The following is an 18,654-nucleotide window of genomic DNA, read 5'->3' as shown; positions in this document are numbered from 1 at the left end:
TTACGAACGACATATTTGCTTCTAAAGAATTAATTTTGAAGGAAATTTAGTTTGATAAAAATGTCGGAAACAATGTTACTTTTCTTCACCATATTGGTTAAGCAAGGTTTTGATAAAGATGGTCTGAAACATTTTTTTGCTGTGGCCTGTTTGGAAGTTATTCCTGGTTTCTGCTTAGTGAACTCAAAGTAAAACTTTAAAAGCATGTTAATAATGTAAAATATTTGCTTAAAGTAAAAAAGTTACCTACTTCTGCCAAATCATGCTATTGTTATCCTGTGAATTTATTTGCATTAAAAAAAGTTACAATGGTTAAGATGGGTAATTTTTTTTTTATGTGCTAAAGTAATTTAGTATAGTTTCTGATTCTAACTAAGTCTAAAATCTAGCTGTCATTTAAAAAAAAAAAAAAAAAAAAAAAAAAAAAAAAAAAAAAAAAATGTTTGAAAGTGAAAGTAAAGTTAGTGGGAGGAGCTTGCGCAAAAGTGTAGCAGAATGAAGTGAAGCGAATCCACCCGAGGTTAACGACGTTCGTCTGTTTTGAGGATCAATGTCAATCGAGAAAGTTTTGGCTGTGGAATGTGTTACGTTTCTTCAGATATCTTTGATGCTTATTGTATTAAATGCTCTTGATATATTATCGAAACCAATTTTTAAGAGTAGCATTATTGCACTCGACCATTTTTGCTTTTGATTTTGCCACAGAGTTGCGAGACTCAGGTTCAGATTTGCAGGTAAATAATCTTAAGTTTTTTAAAACTGAAATGTTGATATTTGAATGTAAATATTGGACGGATAATTAAATTTGCTAAAAAATTATAGCAAATATAAATATTGTTCTCTGTCGGCTGAAGTTTGCTGCGTTTACTTAATATCAGCCGTTCCGGTCTCAAGGTAACCATTTCCTTCCCTTTAAAGGAAGTATTTCTTCTTAGCTATTAAACTTGTGTATTTATCTTTTCGCGGCAGCATCTGTTTTATTATGTATCATTTGTAGCTCTGTATTGTTGGTTTGTATGGCTTAAAATATGAAATGTAGTTCCTAATTCGCTTCACTTCTATTAAAACAAAAAATCATATACAATTGTATCGGGCTTTTTATATCAATTATCGTAGATATTGACTACATTTAAATTGATTTTTTATTATATTTGTCAGAACTGTTGGCTTTTTCTTGGCTCTCCCCCCCCCTCCCGAGGTAAAATACTGTCACGAATAATTTTAAATAAATCATTTTTAAATTATTTGAGGCGTTAAATTGTGCTTGATATTCACCAAAAAATACCTCTTTGTAGATTGTTGTATATTTTATTGGCTGAATCTTCAAAAACTGTACCAGTGTAATATTTTCCAAATTTATTATCACACATGTGTTATTCTGTTCACTTTTACAATTCTCATCAGAACTTGTGGGAAAATCTTGAAGAAATTAAATTTTTCACATGGAAAGCATTAAAAGTTTTATTTGAGAGAGGTGTTAAATTATAGAAAATAAAATTTCTTTTAGTGCAGGTTGTGCTTAGTTTAAGGTTTAACAGATATTTTATTATTTTCCTTGCAACTTTATTAAAAAAATATTAATATAGTATTTTGTATGAAAAGATTGCTATTATGGGTAAAGGAACTATTAATGGCTGTGAAATTTTTTATGGTGCCCACTTTCTTAAGACAATCGCTTTTGAAAGTTACCAGTTTCTCGTGAACTAATTATTCTTTTCAACAGGCACCTGGGCCAGATGCCCTATCCCCATCTAGATGCTGGATCATTTTTCAAGCTTTGAAGTAGATATGAGTAGGGTGTAGATGATAAAGTCCATAAATTCAGATGATGACATAAAAGATTTTAGAGGTGAAATGTAGATTTTTACAGTCCATTGTGGAAGTTACCAGTATCTCTGAGATCATTGTTAAATAATAATTTTTGCACATCATTTACGGTCATGTTTTTTTAAGGCAGGTATCTATACAGAAGATCACAATCATCTGCAATTGTGAGTAGTTGTATTAGAGTTTCATATGTTAAGGTAGTAGGTTGTATTCATGTTCCACCAGATGAATAGTTACGTATGTTTCTGGTTCTATAACTGTTCCCAACAGGTCTTTACTGAAGAAATTTTTTTTTCAACTGAATAAAAATTGCCATTTTATTTGACAACCTGTGTATTTGTAGTCTATGAGACACTTCTTATAAAATACTTCCAAAAAAGATTAATGGCTTTTGGTTTACACAATGAGCATTTTGATTATTTTGGAATTTAGTTGAGTTTTGACAGACTTTTTTTTTTTTTTTTCTTGTTGATAAGTACACAATATTTGTAGCTATTTCATTTTTGCAATTTTAGCGATTTTAGCCTCTCAACTAAATGTAATTCATTTTCTATTAGAAAATTGTTTAGTTTTGCAAAGCATTTAATGTTATTCTTTTTGACATGTGTCAAATTTTATTTTGGCTTGTGGAACCCTAGGGTTTAACTTGCAGAAACTTAGGATTCTTCTGAACACAATCCATTGTATCTATCAAAATAGTCCATTGTATCTATCATGAAGTATCAAAAATGCTAGAACCAGGTTGATGATAAATGGTGATTTTTTTCTCCTGTGGAAGTTATCAGTTATAATCAATAATAATAGGTTCTGTTCACTGCTTATTAGCCCAAAGGGCTATTAGTCTCAGCATTTTGTGTTGAATCTCTATACAAGTCTAAATCACCTTTCAAATTGTTGCCACCAAACATTATCGCTCTGTAGTAAAGTTAGCTAAATAATGAATTTGCATGAATGCATGTACGTTTCTTGCACTGTGAAAAAACTGTAAGATAAGAGTCATCAAATTTTGAGAGTAACATAGTCATTCACTTGAACATGGGCACCTGGAAGCCTGAATTTGGAATTTGTTTTATTGTCTGTTTAATATTTTGTAAAGCTGTAATGAATTTTTGATTAAAAAAACTCAATTTCAAAGCAAGGAGTGGCAACACTGTGGGGAAGAAATAAATTTATCTCCAGTATGCGAGGTTGTCTATTCGAAATTCTAAATATATGCTGTTTTTAAATATTTTTAGCCTAATGTGGCATTAGCCCAAATCGCAAGAAGGTTCACTGTAATTGTTATTGAAAAATATTGGTTTAGTTCAGTGATTGAGAACTGTTATTTCTTCCTTATCTTTCACGGGTTTAACTCATAAGCAAGTTATGATTTTATTTTGATGGATTTTGAGTGTTGCTTTTATAGAGTTACTTTCAGAATGACTTCCAAAATTACTGATTTGATCTTATTTCTTTGGAAAAATTGAAGATAATATAAACAATTTAAAATTGGTACCTGGCAAGGCTCTGAGAAACTTGGAACTTTATTAAATCCATAAATAATGTAAAGATGTAAATAATATATCCTGTGTGCTGTAAATTTGTTTACGATTCCAGCATTATTTTAAGAAATTTTGCAACATTTTAATTTTAAAATCATCTAGATAGCTTATGTTATAATCTAAAAGTTTGTTATGAGTTCTCCTGGTTTCATATTTCACATTTTGTAGTCATACTGAATCAAAATTTGTGACGTATAAACATGGATAATGGTTTAATTTGCTTTGTTACCACATTCCTGACGATGGTATAAACCAATCAAGTTTCATGTTGTTCTTGTTTATTCCTAATTCTCATTGTATTTATAGTTTTTGCTCCAACATATAACAAATCACTTGTATTTTGTATAATTTTATCAGTAGCATTTGGTGCTTGATGATTTTTGGTACTGTTCTGTTATCGGGACCAGGTTCAGAAATTGATGTATGTGTGTATATATAAATATATATATATATGAGTGTATACACATATATGCACATACAATACATGCACATGTGCATACACTTCTAAATCCGGTCTTGATAACCAAAGAGTACTTATTTTTCTTTATCTTTCAGCAGCAATATTCATTTACATATTGTGACACACATTTAAAAAAATAGAGTTCTCTCTCTTTTCACATTTTGTTTGTCATTATAACAGTAAAGACAGTGAACAGATTGTTGCTTTTATGATATAACTTTTTTACCCCCACGAAGATAAAAAATTTAGTCTTCTGTTCCCTTAAAATTAATCACTGTACTAAACATAAGATACAATTTTGTTTGGATTATTATTAATTACTGCAACTGTAAGTTTTGATCTTTCTTTATTATTTTGAGTTTTTGAAAATTTTCCTGTTACCTTATTGAAAATAAATGATAAATAAATAAGTGTATTTGACTATTTAATTATTCTGTCTAGCAATTAAAATACTCTTTCTTTCTTGTGTATGATTTAATATGATTAAATCTTTTGAAATGAATGAAATGTCTGTCATATCAGTATAAACATTGCTGTTGTTAGTTACCAAAATTTAATTATTATGTTAAAAGTAGGAGATTTGGTAATCAGTTTGAAAAATGACACCTTTTTAATAGAAATAAATTTCAAATTATGAAGTGCATTGTTAATAAAATTGTAACTAGTGACTATCAGAGGCAGTGATCTGGTTTTTATTTTCACATTGTGTAGAAGTTTTGAGAAAGTTTTATTTCAAATAAAAGTTCTGTCATTAAAATTACAGTTTTTTCTGCCATCATCTCTTGTTGACAGAGAAATGTAACTATTTAGTGATAACCTAACTATTTAGTCACTGGACAGTTGGTTAAAACTTCTTGACTATCCAGCATTCAAGTATATGTGTACATATTCTTGACTATCCAGCACTAATCCGAAAACTCAAAAAACCGAAATATTTGCTAATGTTTTTCCGCACAAAAAATTAAGCAAACAAAAGACTTATAAGCCATCAATTAACCACGTATAAGACTACAACTTGCAAGAAACAAAAACTGTTGCTAAACACTGCAATTTAGTGCCAAAAATAGATAAGTGTGATATTGCAAGGCAATTATAAAATCTTCATCTTGTTTCTATATATAAACCTGATTATTTCTCAATACGCTGGTTAATTTCTTACAAGGAACGATATAAGTCAACTATCTGTTTTTTTATCACATTTTGAAAAAATGGTAAAAAATATATTTCAGGGTGTCTCTTGGCGAAAACTGGTGATGTTTCGGCATCATTCCTGTTTACATCCAATGCCCTCCCCAGTAAAATGGCATTTGAAACATAATGTAATAAAACATAATTAAAACAAAATGTAAAAGTTTACAGTTGAGTGCCCCTTGTTTTTTTGGTGATTCTTTCTTGACGCCAAGCTTGGTGGCAGCAAGGCATAATTTCTAGATAGGCACTGCATAAAACGAAAATAAGTCAAAGAATTGCACAAACTCAGTGTCCATGTACACATCGATGTATTTTTACTTAAAAAAATAATCTGAGAATTGCCTAAACTTGCCACTGCGCACTGCCTTGACTTTGTCCATGTACTCATCATCAAAATTGAACAAAATTTGTCACCAATCGAACGGGCACCCAGTTCTGCACTAGAACCAAACAAAAAATATATAATCTCAATAAACTGCATTTCAAATCAAACAGTGAAATAACATGAAAAAGGAAGTATGCTATCTCATATATGCACTACAAAAAGGAAATATTGATTTATCTTATGTAGAAATTTCTGGGTCTTCAGTCTGTGAGATGCAAAATCCCTTAACAGTATCCAAAAACTTTCCAAATTTATCCGACCTAGAATATGCATACTACCGTCGCCACATAAATTCACAAAAATAAAGACTAAAATAGTGCCATAGTGCCAGATTCTCCATGGCATTTCTTTTGAAAATCCCTTTTTATTACACTCCTTATACCTTTCACAGTATTGATATAAGCTCCGGTTTCCATAAGCTTAAATGTCATTGCGTGATTACTGAGAAGTGAACGGAGCCATTATCAAAAAGACATTTGTACAACTTCCAGCAGTTGGATATGATCTTTGTTCCAGGTAAAATATTCCATTGAATTACATCGAACAAAGTTTCTTTTGGCCTCAACCATTTAAAAAAAAAAAAAAAAAAACTGTTCTTTTGTTTTATACCGCCAAACACCCAGGTTAACACCATCAGCCATTTTACAATGTGAAAGCACAAAATACGTAACGTACTTCCTAACCAACATCCAACGCAGAAATAAGCCCTATTTTCCCAGGGGTCAAATTCACTGCAACCAGTCTCGTCATAATAGGGTTTGCATAACATTCAACTACTCAGTTACCATAAATGAAACAACAACTTGGTGATAAACCAAGGGGAACCCTAAAATATAGACTTACTGAAAAAATGATTAAAATTTGAGACCTTCCTTCAGTAGAACAGCATGCACAGTATTTTCAAAATGACATAAACCTGCCATCTCAAAAAGTGTATGTTATAATGGGCACGATATGCAACTTAATTTGGAACTAATAAAAAAACTGGCTTTGTAATGTGAAAGACTGTAAGCAATTTAAGTTTTACATATTATATCCATAGCTAATTAAATAAAGAAGTGATCTCTTTTTTCAAACTTCTTTTGGAATGAGTGATGCAAGTTTAGTGGGATCGTTTCCAATTTTCATGGTCATGAAGTTTTATTTTCATATGAATACATGGGCTTTTATATCTGAAAATTTTTTGAAACCTTGCATGATTTAAATGTGGGTTTTTAATATTCATGTTCATAGCAAATCAGGTAACTCGTATTATAATTTTAGACAGTTGGCTTTCTGACTTAGACTGCATTTTTTATATGCGTTAACTGTCCAAAATTTTTATATTCGTCATTTCCCGAGCTTTCCAAAGAGTTGATATTTTACTGAACTGTTAAGTATTTCAAGAAGCACAAAATTAAGAACATATAAAGGGTAAAAAAAAAAAAAAAAAAACTTATTGAGAGAGAAAAATTTTAAAAAGGGATAAAATAATAAATTATACATTCAATATTAAATAAACTGGCAACTTTATCTCATTTACCTACAAGCTTACAAATTTCTACAAGGATTTATAATAAATTTATCAAAAATAAGTATGTATTTGGTAAAGTACCTGCCTAACATAGTACATATAATTACTTTTTCATTTTGTTTCTATAAATAAAAATGGATCTTTTCTTTTACTGTGCTGACTTTTGTCTTAATAAACCTATTAAAATATAAGTCATTACTTTATTAATAGTTTCAAAAGCTAACTGCAAATGGTCTGGAAATCCATTAATATGCAATTTTACAGCTTAATTCTCTCAGACTGATGTCAGAACTGGCTGTGTATGGATTGACCAACTATGCAAAATAATGTAGTTTATTTTAGATTTTATTTTGTGCATTTTTGTGAGGTGACTGTATTAGGTTTTCATATTGTCCTCCTAATATGTAATATGCCAACAGCCGAGTGGTAAAGTCGCTGAACACTGGTAGTTCAGTCCGAGGTTCGAATCCCGTGAACGGGCTGGCTGCATGGTCGTTTTCATGGTTTTCCCCATGTGTAACGTGTATACAAGCCAGTTTTCCTTAGAAAGTCCTCCATGAAGGCATCTTTTCCCTTAGGTGGATAGCCCTCGAGGCTTTGTCATAATCACACACACACACACCTAATATGTAATTTAAATGCAAGGAAGTTCTTCACAAAAAAGCTTCTCTTTTTGTAGCTCATTAGACTTAGTGTGTTTTGCCGTAAGGTAATCCAAACCATGTTCTGTTATTGAGCTTATATTGTTATTTATCAAAGTAAAATATTTACATTGCAGTGGAGATGTTGATCCGCAGACCTAGCAAATCACAATGCAGCCAACAGTGGCTGTGTTGTGATTTGAATCTGATTTTATTCCTTTTCATTATTTTTATAAGACCATTGAGGCATATAAATAATTATAATACAGTCAAAAGTCTTTAATCCGTACTCGTCGGTACTTTGGCGATTCCGGATTATCGGTTTTTCCGGATTATAGATCATCAGTTTAAATCTGGTAAGATGGCATGCAGAAATTATAAAATTAAAAATATGAAACCATAATTTAGGAAATAAAGAGCAATTATTATCTAAAGGGTATCAAAATTTACAAAAAAAAAAAAAAAAAGCTTACTATTTATTTGTTTACTTTATTAAACATTTCTTTCAACGTGCGCATGCGTAAAGCATACATTACGCATTGTCGAAATTAGAAAATTGCAAACAGAAAACTATTTGATGTGTATTCATGATATTTGATTTAAATCATATCAAGGATGGAGTGCATTGAAGATGAAATACTACATTTAGTAAGGAATTATAGGCTGAATAAAATAAAAACATCTGCCCTGAAGATAAGGATAGTGCTGACAGATCAACTTCATGTTCATTGCGCGGCGCGACCCCCCTGTAAACGCATTATGCGTTTACGCATGCGCAGAAAGTTTGTAGCTTTGAGGTCTGGATTATAGATCATTTCTGATTATGGATGTCCTGATTAAAGACTTTTGACTGTATTGATATTTATTAAAAATTACAAAATCTCTGCATAAAAACTATTTATCAAGTGGCAGATATTGATGATCTTTTTGTGATAAAAAGGATCTAAGTATTATTAGGAAGCATTAGTTGAATTATAAACAATGCTTTATTTAGAGGCTGATTTATTTAACCTAGTGTGGAATATTAGGCACAATACTCTTCTAGTGGCAATTCTCATGCTTTTAATAAGGGAAAAATATGATTATGAGAAAGTATTAGATAATAAGCTAGTGTGCAAAACTTTAGCAACTTTTCTGATTTTGGCCATAGTTCTGGGGAAAAAAAAGGGAATGAGAAATTCATACTATAGAGGCAGAATGTAGTGCTTAAAAGATGACAAAAGTATAGTAATAGGACACATACAGAACCAAGTGAATAGAGAAAGGCTTTATTGACAGAATGTCACTGGTGCAAAAATCTCTCTGCTCAAGAAGGAGAACAGCAAATCAAACAGCTTTAGTATAGGATATGACATTCCCTAACTGCAATGGTTGTGTTGCACCCAACTGTCAATACTTAACACCAGATTATCTAACAGTTCTTCGAATAAGAGTTCTGATTCTTCAAGAGCATCTGTTTCATTTCTATGGCGTTCTCTGAAGGGTAAGACTGTGCTACCAGGCATCTTTCTAAAGTATCTCGGAGCGTGCTGGACAATCCACTGTATGGATATCTTCACTTTCCAGGAGCTTCTTAACAGCATGAGTCCTATGTGGCTGAGATCATCCATAAAACCAAAGTTGTGACCTATGGCACTCTAGGAAAGACATATGTGGGAGAAAGTAACTTCATCGCAGTAATGATCTCTGGTAAGTGAACCTCTGTCGGATGTGGAGCTCTCTACATTTGTTCATCATAATGCCTCTCCCCATGAGCACGTCAGGACCACCCCAGTGGTCTCTTTCCCTGATGTTAATGAGATGAGAGTGTGTCCTACCTCTCTATATTAACTGACACTGAGACTTGTTTCCCAGACAAAAAATTCTTATTGGTAAAGAGGATGCGACTCCATTAATGAGGTGCCCAGTCTTTGTGTTGTCTATACTGTAGGGTTTCCTTTATTTTACATAACAAATTATTATAAGTTTTGTAACTTTCCTGGGCCTCTCATTTTCCCTTCGCATTTCCTTGCCAGGATACAAATTTAAAGTTAAGTGAAGTGAGTATATAAACAGATAAATATTGTAGTTCATTCAGAGTGTGGTTTTGCTAGCCAGCGCATGTCACTTGTTTGTCCTTGCTGTTACACGAAGTTTCCGATATGCCTTTTTGGCCATTTAATAAGTACATCACCGGGTAGGTTTGTTGAAGCAGGTTAGTTAGCTTTAAATTAAATCATTAGTCCAGCCCTACTCTTTGTCTTTGAAATTATTATGTAACTGTTCTTAAGTTCCACTGCAAGTCATCAGTATTATTGTAAGAAACATGTAGTGTTACATTTGTGTTAAGAATGTGATAAATAATAAAAGTTTATTTTACCCTTCTTCTATGCTGGTATTCTTTTACGCCTATGTGAGATGTCGCCAGGTTTCTTAGTGAGTTCTAGTAGTATTTATGATAGCAAAGTGAGTTAGATCTTACAACATCACTGTAAATGTTGATGGCGATGGGCTGTTGTCAATGGTATGCAGCTTTCTGGTTGGGGGGTGAAGGCTATCTTTATGAAGTCGTCTGGTCATAGTAAGCCAGGACTCCTGTCATCCGGTTGCAGTTTGCAACTGCTGACCAAGATTTGTCATTGTCTGGGTTTTTCGCCTACAGATGAGGAATTTACAAGCTTGGTATTTTGCTCATGTTCAAGTTTAAAAAAGTCAATTTCTGGCAGTCATATTTTGCATATGATAATCACAAAACAAGTATGCAGCCATTTGTTTGAGTATTCTTTGAGATTTGAGCCCAGGTTGAACTATTAGTATTCAGCAGTCTTGTCCACTCTTTTACTCGTGAGGTGAAGAATTACAAGATGCTTGCCATACAGAATTTTATTGAAGAGAGAATTGTTTCTAGACTGAATTCTTTATTCTGTTGAAAGTTTCGAATGAAAACCTGAATGTCATTTAATGATAATTGTAGTGGCATTGAGATTGAAAGAGAAACACTTCAAAGTTTTATTTCTGTTGCTGTTTGAAAATATAAAACAAGGAAGTAGAGAAACTGTTGCTTTAAATTTTTGCAGTTTACTTTTAAAATACAGTGTCTAGAATACAATTCCAAATACTGTAATATGTTGCAAAATTTCATAATAACTGCTCTATTACCTGCTGTAAGAAGAATCTCTAAATATGCACATATTAATTTAGAAGCAGCTGAGACCTAGACATGAATACCTTGTATTTAAGAAATCTTATTGTACTGTCTATAGAACAGTAACTGAAGAAATAAAACACAATTCTAGAATGCTATCAATGATTTTTGAAGAGAAAAAGAAGCAAAATAGCACTCTAAAGCATTGGAATTAAATTTTATTTCAAAGGCAAGCAGCACAAAATTTCTGTATTCTTAATTTCTCTATTAACTTCATGAAACTGTAAGCACTCCTGCAAGCCACTTTGACATTTTATAGATTTTTTTTATGTGAGCTAAGAGGGGAGGCAAAAGCTCTGCCTACTGCTATACCACTGCCTTAAAATTTTCTTTTGAAATGGCATAAAAAAATCAGACCAAAATTTAGTTTAAATATAATGATGTATAAAAAATATCAGTTGGTGTCATAATGAAGAGAATTCCACATTCTCTCATTCATGGTGTAGTAAATTAAAGAAAGAGATGAAACACATTTATATATGTAAAGTAGATTTATTTATACTTCCTAAGGTATTGTATAATTTAAAATAATATTTAGCTAGACTAAGATTCGAACCTAAAAGGAACTGCCCTTCAGAAATCATTTTAAGTATAGAATGGTATAGATCAAGACCTGCTCTGAGTTTTGGGTATTTTGAAAACTTTTATTCTGTATTTTCATAGTCTGCAGTTTGTTTTTGCCCACAAGTGCTGTCGAGTTGCTGGTAGAGTTAAGTTAAAGAGAGTTAGTAGTTACTAAATGTGTTATTCTTCTGCTGCCCTGTATGGTGTCATAGTGAAGCTGACTGGTTTGTTTTTTTGAACATGTTTTAAATACCAGGAAAGGCATTGGCATTTGTAGCTGTCTGTCCTTATAGGTACAGTATTGGCCGATTCCTGTAATGCACCTTAGTCAACATACTTAGTGAAGGGATGGTTAAATGAACAATGAGTTTGGTCATACCCATAGGCTTAATGAGCAAGGTGTGTAGTCACTGAAGGAAGGGAGTTTCCCCTCTGAACAGTATAAATAGATTTTTAGGTGTCTGCCAGTCCACATGTACATATTTTACCATACTGACATAACTAATTTCTGAAAAGTTTACTTTTTGCTTTCAAATAAGTTTAAAGAAGCGAATAACAAGTAAAACAGAAAAGATGTTTAGGCCATGTGTAAAGATTTACTTTTTTTTTAATGCTTTTAATTAGCGTCTCGTAAAGTAAGAAAATGACGAGGTTCAGCATAATAATTAACTTAAATATATTGAATTTCATTAATTTACTATTAAAGTACATCAAATTATTTTTCTTGAGTATTTCATGAGGTGATAAGTATCATTTATGTACTCAGTGTTTTAAAACCTTTTAAAATACCCATCATGAATTGACCTACGTGCAGTATGTTCTAATATTCTTTAATTATTTTAAAGAATGCATTTATTATTACTGTTATTGTTATTATGAGAATAAAGTCAATCATTTTGTTTATTTAATATGGGCAAGTCCAAAACAATATTATTTCTTTAGGGGGAAAAATTTAGGAATTCGTCTATTTTCTAATAGAATACAAGACAGGTTAAAAATGTGAGTATTGCAGTTATTATTAGGTTAAAAAATTAGCAATTCGTAATTATTATTTTTATTTGGTATATATTAAGCTTTTCTGAGTTCGTTATTAGCTTGTGAATTCTAAGATACAAAGATGTTGATGATACTAAAGCTGATACCAGGAAAAGGATTCATCACAGAAAAGGTATAATAATATACCTAGTTATGGTTGATGTCAGGTCAAACGAGAGGCTTTCTTTGAATATGCTAATCATTTACTATCAAGATAGCGCCAGTCACGACGGGCGTGAGATATAATTCTTTGGCGTGTATTTAGATTGAAGGCTTAATGAGTTCGCTTCTCAGAAGAGCATGAGTCTTTGTGCTTTCAACCAACCGAGTTTAGTTGTAGAAGCATTCTGTTAATGCTTCATGAGGAAAGTTACTTTTTTGTTTCGATTCACACCAATCAATTCTTTTCAGTGGTTTGTTCGGAAATCCGAGATTGAAGATGGTGAATGGAGATAGAAAATGGAAGAGTATTCATTTAACCGCATATGACATGAGAGCGATTGTTTTCTTTGATTTGCCATTATTTTAAAGCTTCTGAAGCCGCATTATCTTGCAGCATTGAAGATGCCAATGATTGTAATCCTTATTTGGATAGAACAGAAACATGCCCTTTCTGTTTCTATATGATCGATCCCGTGAAAATGGCATTTTTATAAAATATTGTTTTGATAGGAAAAGGTATTGGAAAAATGCTCGAGTTTATCGTTTTCGTGGATTTTCGAAATACCATTGATTATTTTCGGAAATGGAAAGCAGTTATATTCTGTCAGCCGGAAAGACGATTACCGTATATGAATTCAGTTGTTAATGTTTGTGCTTGACGCAGCATATTGCTCTTGGTGCAAACTGAATTCGAGAGAAAGTCTTTTGTCTTCGAAGTTTGAAGACATTTGTTTCTTGAGAGAATTATACGAATAGAGAATTCTTAAAGTGCATTTCGAAGCGCATGGTTGCTTAAAAAAATTTTTTTTATAAATTTAATTTTTGTGAGGATGATATGGTTGTATTATTATCCTTCAACTACACCAGGATCCGCAAGGATGAAATTGCCATTTAATCCCGAGAATTTACTTTCCGATATGTTTACATTATTATCTCTCAAGTAAGCGAGGACCCTCAAGGATGAAATTGCCGTTTAATCCTGAGAATTTCCGTTCTGAATTCGTTTGTAATTGCAGTGAAGTTTTAATGCATTTGTCAAGAATTTAATTAAGAGAAATCTCGTGTTCAGAATTGGTGGTGAAGTTAGTATATTGGCAGCGTAATTTTTCCAGGTAGGCATGACGGGAGAATTTCGTTTAACTGTTTAGTTTCTTTCTGAGTTTTAATGTATATTTTATGAAATAAAACGTTTCAAGAATTCCACCCTGAAAGTTTTGAGGTATATTGCGGAACTTCTGGTTTCTGAGAGCTTTAATATTTTAGTTTTAGGCAGGGCTTAAATTCTAAGATTAGAAGTGCCTGAGCCCTATGGAAGACTGTCAGCAAAGAGGAACAAGAGTAAATAAATAGCTATTAAACTCATTAATAATTTTAAAATTAAATAGTTAATTATTATCAAATTAATTAAAGATATTTAATTAAAGTTTATAAAATGTTATTTAATCAATAATTATTATATAATTAATTATAATTTAATTGATAATTAATTATTATTTATTGAAATAATTAAAGATTGAAGTTATTAAATAATTAAAATTAAATAAAATGTAAAGAGATAAATTGAAATTTAATGAGCGATTTTTAGAATAATTTTATCGTTAAAATAAAATTTTCGAGATAAAATTTTTATTGAAATTGTTATTGAATTACATAAGAGAAGTGCCGCAGCCTTTTCAGAGCTCCGGTGTCCGATGATTCAGGGCTCCGGTGCGTTCCGGCTAGAATGCAGCTCCGGTGCAGCATTCAGGGCTCCGGTGCGTTCCGGTTAGAATTATGATTTATTACAAAAACTAAAAAGCACCGGAGCCGAAATCCGGTGGGCTCCGGCCCAATTTAAGCTCTGATCGTAGGGAGAAAAGTTTGTTTATCATCACAATAATTAAATATACTTAAAGTATAGCTGATGAAAATTCCAGGGCGAAACAGAATGAGGGTATGAGTGGGTGGAAACAAAAAATGAGGGGAATCTTGGTGAGGAAGAACGTTGTCTTTAATCGCGGCTCTCTGCTGATATAATTATAGCCATCAAGCAGATGTGTGTCAGGGGTAAAATGAGCCCTGAATCTGACTCCTAAGGATGAATGTAGAGTTGCTGTTTACGCTTTCCCCCACATTAGTGGATACTGTGGGAAGACGATGTATAGGACGTGCTTGATCAGTTTTATCTCAGTATTTCACTCTTATTCTACTCGCTGTCACTTAACGCACATTTAAGAACACAAATTTTCCTGCCTGCGAGGATAACTAATTGTAAGTTTCGATAACAATACACTAGATATGATGGCATAGCGAGTAATTTACGCGTTCCTAAATAAACTCTCCCAAATTTATTGCCCTTTTTAAAGGGAAAGGTTTCTGCATGTGAGTGAGGGAACTTTACTTGAACGTCTCATGTTTTCATGAGTTCGTATTTCTAGGGAAATAGAGTATTGCAAGGTCTGCTTATTGTTAAACTTAAACGTTACGAATTCTAAATTTTCCCCCTTTAAATTGTGGTTCAGTTTTATAAAAAGAAGTACCGGAGTTCATCTTATTTAGGGCTCCGGTGTGCTTCGGCTAAGATTGTAATTTATCTTAAAAACTGAGAAGTACCGGAGCCGGGCTCCGGCGCAATTTAAGCACTGGTTTTAAAGAAATTTCACAAAAATTCAGTATTTTTTTCGTTAAAAATCGAATTAATTTAATAATATACATGTAGTTGCTGGGAGGTTTAAAAAAACATGTCACTATTATTCTCTTACGTAACCATATGTGTACACCGCACTGATAAGGAGCATTATATATTTCTTAAGTATCCGTGGGAATCTTACAGAAAAACTGTGCGGTTGCAACTTTAAATTATGAAGAAATTGATGAATGATACCGTTTTTCTAATGGAGTGTGCTAAAAACTGCAAATGAAAATGAGATTGACAAAAAATGCGTGACGGTTGAGGTTTTTATTGTTGCGTGAACGGTAAACTGAAATAATGATTATTAAAGCAGATTTTGTAAGAAGAAATTGAATTTTAAGATTTCACTTCTACTTCATTTTAGTAATGTCTTAAGACATGTACAGCTGTAATTAAATTTTTTACAACGCTTTGTTAAAAAGGCAAATAAAAGTAATTATTCCTAATGGATAGTTACATTAATGAGCATCTCATTTGCTTAATGACATCTGGAGGTTACCCAATTTAAAAAGATTTTTTTATAGGACACATATGAAACGTGGATTCTGTAACATATCTATTCCTGTGAAGTAAAACGGGAAGGAGAGAGGTTGAAAAAAAACTTGATCATTTCAACCGATATTAATGCTACAAGCTACAGAGGGGGAGGATATTCAGACTTTTAAAAGTTATTTAAATTAATAATATAATAAATTTCCTTTTTGCGTTTATTTTAGAACACACTTCGCTTACTGATTATCACGTTAAGACTTATGTCTTTACGTGATACACTTTAAATAAGCACAATTTTTTTTTTTTTTTTTTTTTTTTTTTTTTGTAATTTTACCGTCGTTGTAATAAAAGATACCAAAAAAAAAATAGCACAGATTTCTTAAAAGATTAATTTTGTACGCGAGGTAAATGTCTGTAGACTGTGTTTTGTTAGTCTAAAGGGAAAATTTGCTTAGAAGGACAATTAATTTCGTTTTGGCTTTTTGCGTCGATTCACGTTAGGCATTGTTTCACTTTTCGAATTGTTGCCACCAAGTGTTATCACCCTGTATTATATTTAAAGAAATTAAATAATGAAGAATCTGCATGAATGTATGTTTCTCGAATTGTGATAAAACAACGGTACCTAGAGCCATCAAAATTTGAATAACGTAATCTTCCATGGAATATGGGCATGTAGAAGCTCTAATTTGAATTTGAAATTTGTTTTATTATTGATTTCATATTTTCTAAAACTTTAACGAATTTTTGAGTAACAAACTCAACGATTTAAAAACCAGCAATGGCAACACTCTACGGGGGAAAAAAAAGACCTTTTTATCTCTAGTGCGTGGAATTGTGTATCGGAAATTCTAAAGATAGGCTCATTTTAAAATTATTTTGCGACATTGCTATTGAACTGAATTTTATAGTTTAAGTACGGTGGACATGATATTTAATAAATGTAGGTAACACACAAAATGTTAAAAAAAGACCACTTTGGACGTAATTTAAAATCTGAAACTTTTCAGTTTTTTTTTTTTTTTGGTTTTGTTTTTTGTTTTGTTCAAATGTGGTATGCTCATGGGCGTCGTATTTATTTAATCCGTTTTTTATTTTGTTCCATTTATTTTAGCTATGAAATCTGGAAGAATGACTCAAATTGACTTTGATCACGTGGCAGTTTAATTGAACAAAAGGCACATTCGAACTCTACCACGTCTCTGAAATTAACACCAATTTGGGCCGAGTTTTACTTACTTTTCTAACTGCTGTTTATCATTCTGTCAATATCTTAGAATTCTAGATATTTTTAAACACCTCGAAAAGTGTATTGTTTTTAGTGAGCGAATTTTGGGTGTTTGTGTCTTGGGGGAAAAAAAATCTCGGAAGCTTCGGATTATAAAAAGACTATAATATTACGAAGAAACCAGTCAATTAACATAACCATCCATTGCGATTTCAAGTTATCAGCAGTTACTTTCTGCAGGTATCTTACGTAACTGTGCCAGTTATGATTTTGATCAGCGTTTGATACAGTTATCAACGAAAATTTGTACAGCGAACCGCATCTTCAAAGCATTAAGATGGCAAAAATTGATAAGCATCTGATAAATGGAGATATCGGAATAAGCATTTAATAGCTGAAGAGACTGAAATAAAAGGTTTTCTGTGCTTCAAAATAATCTATAGCAGTAATGGAAATTTCAGGTTTAAAATAAATATTAGTGTGGCTGCATGTGATATGGCGTTCTCTTCGAGTTTGTGCTTATTCTCTTGAATGAACAATCTGACAATAGGGAAAACTTTATAAAAGGTCGAAAATCAATCACTTACTAACCAATGATAGAGGAGATTATTTATTACGAAACAGCACATGAGGGGTATTTGCATTACAAGGAAAGACTTTCTATACTAAACTGGGTTATGTTAATATTATCTATGGGAAAAATCCTGAAAACCCCAATGCAACCAACTTATTTATTCATTTGGATCCGAACTTAGGACGAATTAGTCGTGTTTATCGATGATATTCACTCGGTGATTCAATGGCACAAAAATAAGAAAGCAAATACAGAAGATAGCTCTAATGCCAACGAAGATATAATTAAAGATCCTTTGCAAAATAAAATCAAATTCCATAATTTTACTTCCAGAGTATGTGCTATAATTGGCTCTTGTGCTTGAGAATCTATCGTGAGAAATCTCTAAATTTACAATAAAATCTCGTGTTATGGTTCTCGGGAAAAAGGGTTTTGAAATCTTTCATCTGACAAATTATGTCTTCGGCTATTTAAGATTTGAAATATTAAAAGAATACCAAAACGGTTTGGAAATAAAATCTCAGATTACGACATTCACATTCAGTGTCTTTGATTAGATGAGTTTTTTCGAGATTCATGGAATGAAATGCCATCAAACACGATCCACAGTTGCATTTGAAAAAGGCAAGGATTTAGTTACAGTGTGCAACCGAATGCTGTCTGATATACTGCTAACCATACAGTGAAGATATTATTGAAGAGTGAAATGGAATTTCGCAAATTTAAAAGTTTTCAAGTTGTATGTCTATACATGTCATTTATAATTATAATATCTATACATATTATAAGGTTTGTGTAGGCACATGATTTTATCGTGACCAAGAGATGACTCGTGCGTGATAGCACGAACTAAAATTGAAATGCTTATTGAACAAGTGACGTCATTACGTCTGAGTTCGAATCCCGGCAAATGAGCTGAACGCATGAGCGTTTTCATGATTTTAAATATGTGGAATGTGACTGACTACGAGCCAGTTTCCTTTAGGAAATCTTCACGAACGTATCTCTTTTGTTAGGCAGGTAGCCCTTGTGTTCTTCATCATAATCAATCAATCAAACTATTATTTAAAATGAGGTGAATTTTTTAAGGCCTAGTAAGCTAAAATGTAGGCTTACTTCATAAAGCGATAGAGAACTTCATCTGTGCTGATATCCTTTAATAGAAGATCTTTTCTATTCAACTAAA

General features: G+C 32.1%; 1 protein-coding gene across 2 annotated transcripts in view; it reads left to right on the top strand.

Moving 5' to 3' along the window:
• Window positions 1–505: 505 nt before the first annotated feature.
• numb (NUMB endocytic adaptor protein) overlaps window positions 506–18,654 on the top strand; it is a 153,190-nt gene continuing 135,041 nt past the window's right edge. For both annotated transcript variants that reach the window (XM_035350381.2, XM_035350382.2), the window contains exon 1: window positions 506–734. The gene's annotated coding sequence lies outside the window, so the exon portion shown is untranslated. The remainder of the gene's footprint in view (window positions 735–18,654) is intronic.

This window comes from Stegodyphus dumicola, chromosome 3 (assembly GCF_044657685.1).
Source record: "Stegodyphus dumicola isolate Sdum_Otavi_A_Nest chromosome 3, ASM4465768v1".
Lineage (NCBI taxonomy): Eukaryota > Metazoa > Arthropoda > Arachnida > Araneae > Eresidae > Stegodyphus > Stegodyphus dumicola.
This window is presented reverse-complemented; position numbering and strand designations above follow the sequence as displayed.